The sequence below is a fragment of the Vombatus ursinus genome, unplaced genomic scaffold (assembly GCF_900497805.2).
Source record: "Vombatus ursinus unplaced genomic scaffold, bare-nosed wombat genome assembly UNPS02000582.1, whole genome shotgun sequence".
NCBI lineage: Eukaryota > Metazoa > Chordata > Mammalia > Diprotodontia > Vombatidae > Vombatus > Vombatus ursinus.
Genome location: NW_020940360.1, coordinates 1 through 8,607, shown reverse-complemented (window position 1 = coordinate 8,607; position 8,607 = coordinate 1).

Genomic DNA, 8,607 nt, shown 5'->3' with positions numbered 1-8,607 from the left:
ATTGAACTAATAAATAAAACTAAAAGCTGGTTTTATGAAAAAACCAATAAAATAGATAAACCTTTGGTTAATTTAATTAAAAAAAAAAAAGAAAACCAAATTACTAGTATCAAGAATGAAAAGGGTGAAGCTACCACCAAGGAAGAGGAAATTAAAACAACAATTAGGAATTATTTTGCCCAACTATATGCCAATAAATTTGACAATCTTAGTGAAATGGATACATATTTACAAAAATATAAATTGCCCAGATTAACAGAAGAGGTAGTAAAATACTTAAATAACCCGTCTCAGAAAAAGAAATTGAAGGAGCCATTGATGAACTCCCTAGGAAAAAGTCTCCAGGATCAGATGGATTTACATGAGAATTCTATCAAACATTTAAAGAACAATTAATTCCAATACTATATAGACTATTTGGGAAAATAGGTGAAGAAGGAATCTTACCAAATTTCTTTTGTGATACAAATATGGTGCTGATACCTAAACTGGGAAGAGTCAAAACAGAGAAAGAAAATTATAGACCAATTTTTCTAATGAACATAGATGCAAAAATTTTAAACAAAATATTAGCAAATAGATTACAGCAACTTATCACATGAATAATACACCATGACCAGGTAGGATTTATACCAGGAATGCAGTGCTGGTTCAATGTAAGGGAAACTATCAGCATAATCCCTCATATTAACACCAAAACTAACAGAAACCACATGATTATCTCAATAGATGCAGAAAAAGCTTTTGACAGAACACAACACCCATTCCTATTAAAAACACTAGAGAGCATAGGTATAATTGGAGTCTTCCTTACAATAATAAATAGCATCTATCTAAAACCTTCAGCAAGCATAATATGTAATAGGGACAAGCTAGAAGCATTTCCAATAAGATCGATGGTGAAACCACCACTGTTTTTCAATATCATACTGGAAAAGGTTAGCTTTAGCAATAAGGGAAGAAACACATGAAGGCATTAGCATAGGCAAAGAAGAAACAAAGCTATCACTCTTTGTAGATGACATGATGTTATACTTAGAGAATCCAAGAGAATCAAGTAAAAAGCTACTTGAAATAATAAACAACTTTAGCAAAGTTGCAGGCTATAAAATAAACCCACATAAATCATTGTCATTTTTATATATTACCAACAAAGCCCAAGAGCAAGAGATACAAAGAGAAATTGCATTTAAATTTACTGTAGACATTATAAAATATTTAGGAGTCCACCTCCCAAAACAATCCCAGGAACACTATGAACACAATTACAAAACAGTTTTCATGTAAATAAGGTCAGATCTAAATAATTGGAAAAACATCAGTTGCTTATTTGTAGTCCAAGATACTATAACAAAAATGACAATTCTACATAAGCTAGTTTACTTATTCAGTGCCACACCAATCAAACTAACAAAAAATTATTTTATAGAGTTAGAAAAAATAATAACAAGATTCATTTGGAAGAACAAAAGGACCTGAATATCAAGGCAACTAATGAAAAGAAATGCGGGGGAAGGTGGCCTAGCCATTCCAGATCTTCAATTGTATTATAAAGCAACAATCATCAAAACTGCTAGGTACTGGCTAAGAAATAGAGTGGTGGATCAGTGGAATAGGTTAAATATGCAAGACACAGTAGTCAATGACTATAGTAATCTATTATTTGATGCACCCAAAGACCCCAGCTTCTGGGATAAGAACTCACTCTTTGAAAAAAACTGTGAGGAAAACTGAAAAAGAGTATGGCAGAAACTAGACATAGATCAAAATCTCACACCATATACCAACATAAAGTGAAAATGGGTTCATGATTTAGATATAAAGGCTGATACTATAAGCAAACTGGGAGAGCAAGGAATAGTTTACCTGTCAGATCTATGGAGAGCAGAAGAATTTATGACCAAACAGGAGATAGATAAAATTACGAAAAGCAAAATGGATAATTTTGATGACATTAAATTGAAAAGTTTTTGCACAAACAAAGCCAATGCAATTAAGATTAGAAGGAAGGTAGAAAATTGGAAAAGAATCTTTACAACCAGTCTCTCTGATAAGGGCCTCATTTCTAAAATACATAGAGAATTAAGTCAAATTTATAAGAATACAAGTCATTCCCCAATTGGTAAATGGTCAAAGGATATGAACAGGCAGTTCTCAGAGGAAGAAATTAAAGCCATCTATAGTCATATGAAAAAATGCTCTAAATCAGTATTGATTAGAGAAATGCAAATCAAAACAACTCTGAGATACCACATCACACCTATCAGATTGACCAACATGACAAAACAGGAAAGTGATAAATGTTGGGGAAGATGTGGCAAAATTGGAGCACTAATGCATTGTTGGTGGAGTTGTGAAATGATCCAACCATTTTGGAGAGCAATTTGGAACTATGCCCAAAGGGCTATAAAAATGTGCATACCCTTTTACCCAGCAATAGGACTTCTCAGGCTATATCCCAAAGAAATCTTACAAATGGGAGAGGGACCCATATGTTCAAAAATATTCATAGCAGCTCTTTTTGTGGTGGCAAAGACTTGGAAATTGAGAGGATGCCCATCAATTGGGGAATGGCTGAGCAAGTAGTGGTATATGAATGTGATGAAATACTATTGTGCTCTAAGAAATGATGAACAGGCTGACTTCAGAAAAACCTGGAAAGACTTGTACGGTCTGATGCTGAGTGAAGTGAGCAGAACCAGGAGAACATTGTACACAATAACAGCCACGTTGTGTGATGACTAATATTGATAAACATAACCCTTCCCAGCAATACAAGGATCTAAGACATCTCCAGAGGTCTTGTGATGGAAAATGCTATCCACATCCAAAGAAAGAACTTTGGAAGTTGAATTGCTACTTTTTTTCTCTTCTGTTGAGTTTTGTTTCCTCTTTCTGAGGGTTCCTCCTATTGGTTTTAATTTTTACTTACAAAATTACTAATATGGAAATATGTTTAATAGGAATGTAAATATGTAGCCTATATCAGATTGTGCACGGTTTTGGGGAGGGTGGTGGGGAAGAAGGGGGAGAAAAATTTTAAACTCAAAAGCATATGGAAATGATTATTGATAAATCAGAATAAATTAATAAAAAAACAAATAGAGGAAGAAGTAGAAGCAGTGTCAGATTTTATATTCTTGGACTGAAATATCACTGCATATACTGACTTCAGCCATGCAGTGAAAAGATGCTTGCTCCTTGGAAGGAAAGCTAGGGCAAATCTTAACAGCATCTTAAAAAGCAGAGACTTCACCTTGCTCATGAAGATCCATGTAGCTAAAGCTATGGTTTTTCTAGTAGAAATGCATGGCTGTGACACTTGGAATGTGAGGAAAACTGAGAACCATAGAATTGATACTTTTGAATTGTGGTACTGGAGAAGACTTTTGAGAGTCCTTTGGACAGCAAGGAGATCAAATCAGTTAATACTTAAAGAAATTAACTCAGACTATTCATTGTACTGATAAATATGTTAATTTATACCATTCATTGGAACAACAAATACTGAGGCTGGAGCTTAAATATTTTGGCCACATAATGAAAAGACCTTGATTTTGGGAAAGATTCACTAAAGGAGTGAACACCAAACATTTTTGCTTTTGCTTTGTCTAAGAGGATAATCATTACCCCTGCCTATTTTGCCTCAACTGAAGCATAAGAGATTCTGCTTCAGCCCCTTATTTTAACTCTGTGTATGTCTCTTTTTTCCAAGTGTATTTCTTCTAAACAAAATATTGTTGGATTCTGTTCTTTTCAAATCTATTTTGCTATCTGCTTCCATTTTATAATGAATTCATCTTATTCACATTCACCGTTATAGGTAGCAACTGAATTTCTCTCCATCCAATTTTCTTTTGTTTAGCCTTCTCTCTCTTCTTATCCTGTTCCTCCTTTAAAGTCTGTTTTGCTTCTGACCGCTGCCTTCCTTTATCCACCCTCTCTTTTATCACTTCCATTTCCTTTCTCTTACTCCCTTCCCCTCCTATTTACAAGTTGAGTAAGATAAATTTCCATACCCAATTAAGGATGTGTAGATGTGTGTATTTTTCTTTGAACCAAGAGACTGATGTTCAAGAATTTTCTGCCACCTCAATTTCCCCTTCCATTTTAAAAGCTCTTCCTTTTGTGTCTCTTTTACTGAGATAATTTTGCTCATTCTACCTCTTCCTTTCTCCTCCTCCCAGGCCATTCTGCTTTCTCTCCTATCCATTTTTTTACATTGTCCCAACACAATCAATTCATTTCTGCCTCCTCTGTCTATGTTGAATCCTTCTAACTTCCCTAAAAATGATAAGTTCATAGGAGTTTCATGTATCATCTTCCTGTAGAGCAATGTAAACAGTTTAACTTTATTGAGTTCCTTATGATTTCTCTTTCATGTTACTTTTTTATGCATCACTTGAGTCTCGTTTGAAAGTAAAATTTTGTATTCAGCTATAGTCTTTTCACCCGGAATGTTTCAAAATCCTCTATTTCATTAACTATCCATTTTCCCTTGAAGGAATTTACTCAGTTTTGCTGGGTATGTGAGTTTTGGTTGTAACCCCAGCTCTCTTGCCTTCTGTAATATCATATTCCAAGTTTTCCACTCCTTCAACATGAAAGCTACTAAGTGTTCTGTGATCCTGAGTGTGACTCCATGATATTTGAATTGTTTCTTTCTGGCTGCTTGCAGTATTTTCTCTTTGACCTGTAAGGTCTGAAATTTGGCTGTCATATTTCTGGGAAGCTTCATTTTGGGCTCTGTCAGCTGATTATCAGTGGATTTTTTTCAATTTCTGTTTTACCCTATGGTTCCAGGGTACTGGGGCAGTGTACCTTTATAGTTTCTTGAAATATGATGTCTATGCTCTTTCTTTGATCATGATTTCCAGGTAGTACAATAATCTTAAATTAATTCTCCTCAATCTATTTTCTAGGTCAGTTATTTTCTGATAAGTTATTTCACATTTTCTTTTACTTTTTTCATTCTTTTGACCTTGTTTTTTTTTTTTTTGTTTCTTGATGTCTGATTGAATCATTAGCTTGCAGCCACTCAATTCTAATTTCTAAGGAATTATTCTCATCAGTGAAGTTTGTACTACCTTTTCCATTTGACCTACTGTTTTCTAAGGTGTTTTCTTCAATATTTCTGTGACTGCAATGAGAGAGAATCTCGGTTCAGCCCCAGTTCTGTACAACCAACTTGAAAAAATCATGACAGCATTCATTTGGAAAAACAAAAGTTCTAGAATAAAAAATGAAATCATGAAGGGAGGTAGGAATGAAGCTAGTAATAGCAATTCTAGATCACAAACTATATTACAAAGCAGCAAGTACCAGAACTATCTAGTGTTCATTAAAAAATGAAGAGATAGATCAATGGAACAGACTAGAAAGAAGAGAGTTGGAAACAATGCAACTAAATAACCTAGTTATTGATAAAGTGGAGAACACAAATTATCTAGGAAAGAACTCCTTTTTTTGATAAAAAACAAAAAAACTACTGGGAAATGTGGAAAGTAGTCTGAAAGGAAGTAGGCTTTGACCAGTATCTTATACCATATTCCACAGTACATTTTAAATAGATACATGACCTTAATATTAAAGATCATACTGTATATAATTAGAAGAGAAGCAGATCATATAACAGGGTATAGAGTTTCATCCTCTTGAAAGCTTGTGAGTCAGATGGCTAGTGGCGCCTTGCTCTTGATAGTATGTTGGACAGAGGCACAGAGGGTGCTGAGTAAACTCAAGTTAGGTATTAGTTAATAGGTTTTTAAACTTTCTTTTGGCTTCTTAGTTGCTTTGCTTTAGTATGTAAAGTGGTGTGAACGGTTGTGAGGGTCAGACATACTATCTAGTCTTCCACTTCCATCTTGTTGCGCATGTGAGCCTGAAGTATCATATGTAGAACATTTATTCTTTATTAAATAAGTGACAGAGTCAATTGCAAAAGCTAAAATAGATAACTTTGATTACTTAAAACTGAAAAGCTTCTGTACAGATAAAATTAATGCAAAGGACTAATAAGATAAGAAGGGAAGCAGTTGAATGGGAAAAAGATTTTTGAATCAAATTTCTCTGATTAGGTAAGTGGTCAAAGGATATGAGCAAATAATTTTCAAAAGAAGAACTGCAAAGTATTCACTACTACATGAAAGAATGCTCCAAATAACTAATAATGAGAAAAACAAATTAAAATAAACTTGAGGTTTCACCTTACATCATCCAAATCAGAAAAGATCAGTAAAAATGGCAATAACCAAAGTTGGAGGGGCTGTGGAATGGTAGGCACACTAATATTTTATTGGTGGAGCTATGAAATTGTCAACAATCATTTTTGAAAGCAATTTGGAATTATACCAATAAAATGATTAAAATCTCCATATGTTTTGATGAAGAGATTACATTACTAGGGTTATCCCCCCTCGAAGCAACTGATAAGATAAAAAGGCCTAATGTACACCAAGATATTTATAGCATCACTTTTTGTGATAGCAAAGAATTGGAATCAAACAAAGGCCCATTGACTGGCATAAAGCTTAACAGATTGTGTTACCTGAATGTGTTTAATTATTACTAGGCTGTAAGCAATGATGGATGTGATAAATACAAAGAAACATGGAAAAATCTATGTGATCTGACAAAAAATGAGGTATAACCAAGAAAACAATGTATGCAATGATTACAAACAATATAACAACACAGAAAAAAATAAAAAAATGTATTTAACAAAATTATAAATTTTGTTTATGTAATGGGGATGCACTAGAATCTTTTCCAATTAAGTATGAGATGCCTACTCTGTCCACTGTTATTCGATGTAATCTTGGAAATACTAGCAACAGCAATAAGACAAAAGTAAGAAATCAAAGTACAAATATGCTTTGGTTTCTTCGTGTTCTAGACAAACCTAGATCATGGAGATTGTCCTTCCCTATCTCTCTTTCTCCCTTTCTCTGTCCCTTTCTCTCTGTCTCTTCTCTAATTTCCCTTCTCTCTCCCTCCCTCCCTCTCTCTCTCTCTCTCTCTCTCTGTCTCTTCCTTCTTTCCCTGTTCTCCTCCTCCTCAGTAAGTATTATTACAGAGGATATGGGTATAAGTTGACTTTGATGTGATGGTAAAAAATCTAATTAAATGGTGAAAAGAGCTTGTACTGGGAGAAGATAAAGGAAGAGGCAGACATGGATAAACTAGATCACATGAAAAGGAACAAAAAGGTAATACAGTAGAGGGAAAGAAGGGAAGGAGATGATCATTGTTTGAACTTTACTCTAATCAGATTTGGTTCAAAGAGAGAATAACATAATCAGTTAGGTACAGAAATCTAACTCACTCTGTAGGAAGTGAGAGGGGAAAGGGAAAAGAAAAGAGGAGTGAATAGAAGAGACTAAAGAAGTAGAAAGGGGAAAGGGAAAGAAAGGGGATGGGGCTAATAGAAGGGAGGGCAGACTGAAAGAGGCAGTGGTTGAAAGCGAAACTCTACCTAGGAGGGAAAGGGAGGAAGGAGAGAGGAAAGCAAAATAGGGACAGGGGGAAATAGAATGGAGAGGAAGACACAGATAGTAATGATAACTGTGAATGTGAGTGAGATGCACTCTCATAAAATGGACAAAGATAACCGAGTGGACTATGAACCATTATCCTACAATATGTTGTTTACAAAAAACACATTTGAAACAGAGGGATACAAAAAATAAAAGACTGGAGCAGAATATATTATGCTTCAGCTGAACTCAGTAAAGCAGGGGTAATACTCCTGATCTCAGATAAAGCAAAACAAAAATACATCTAGTTAAAAGAGATAAGGAAAGAAACTACATCCTGCTAAAAGGTACCATAGATAATGAAGTAATATCATTACTAAACATATATGCACCAAATGGTATAGCATCCAAATTCTTAAAGGAGAAGTTAAGGGAGATACAGGAAGAAACAGACAATAAAACTGTACTAGTAGGGGACCTCAACCTCTCCCTTTCAGAATTAAATAAATCTAACCAGAAAATAAATAAGAAAGAAGTGAAGGGGATCAATAGGATTTTAGAATGGTTAAATATAGTTGGCTTCTGGAGAAAACTGAATGGGGGCAGAAAGACATTTTTCTTAGCTGTACATGGCACCTACACAGAAACTGACTATGTACTATGGCATAAAACCTCACAATCCAATGCAGAAAGGCAGACATATTAAGTGCATCCTTTTCAGATCATGATGCAATAAAAATTATATGTAATAAAGATGAATATTGTGTGAGACACATACTCATGTGTTAATATTTCTCCAGTATTGAGTAAATACTTCAAACATGACTGAAATGAAGAAATATGAAATGATACCATCAACCCATCTCCTTCATGGAAGTGGGAGATCTACATGTTGCACTTGATTTTTGACTTTTTCAATTTATTGATTAGTTGTACTGATTTTTTTCTACCTCTCCTCCATCTGCCTCTTTCTCTCTCTGCCTTTGTTTCCCTGTCTGTCTTTGTCTCATCTCTCTCTTTCCAAAACCTATTTGTTATATGGGATGGTGGTCTGGAAGGGGAAGAAAGAAGGATGGCAGGGAATTTATAATGATTTTTCAAAAAATAAGGACATCAAAAACTTATTTTTACT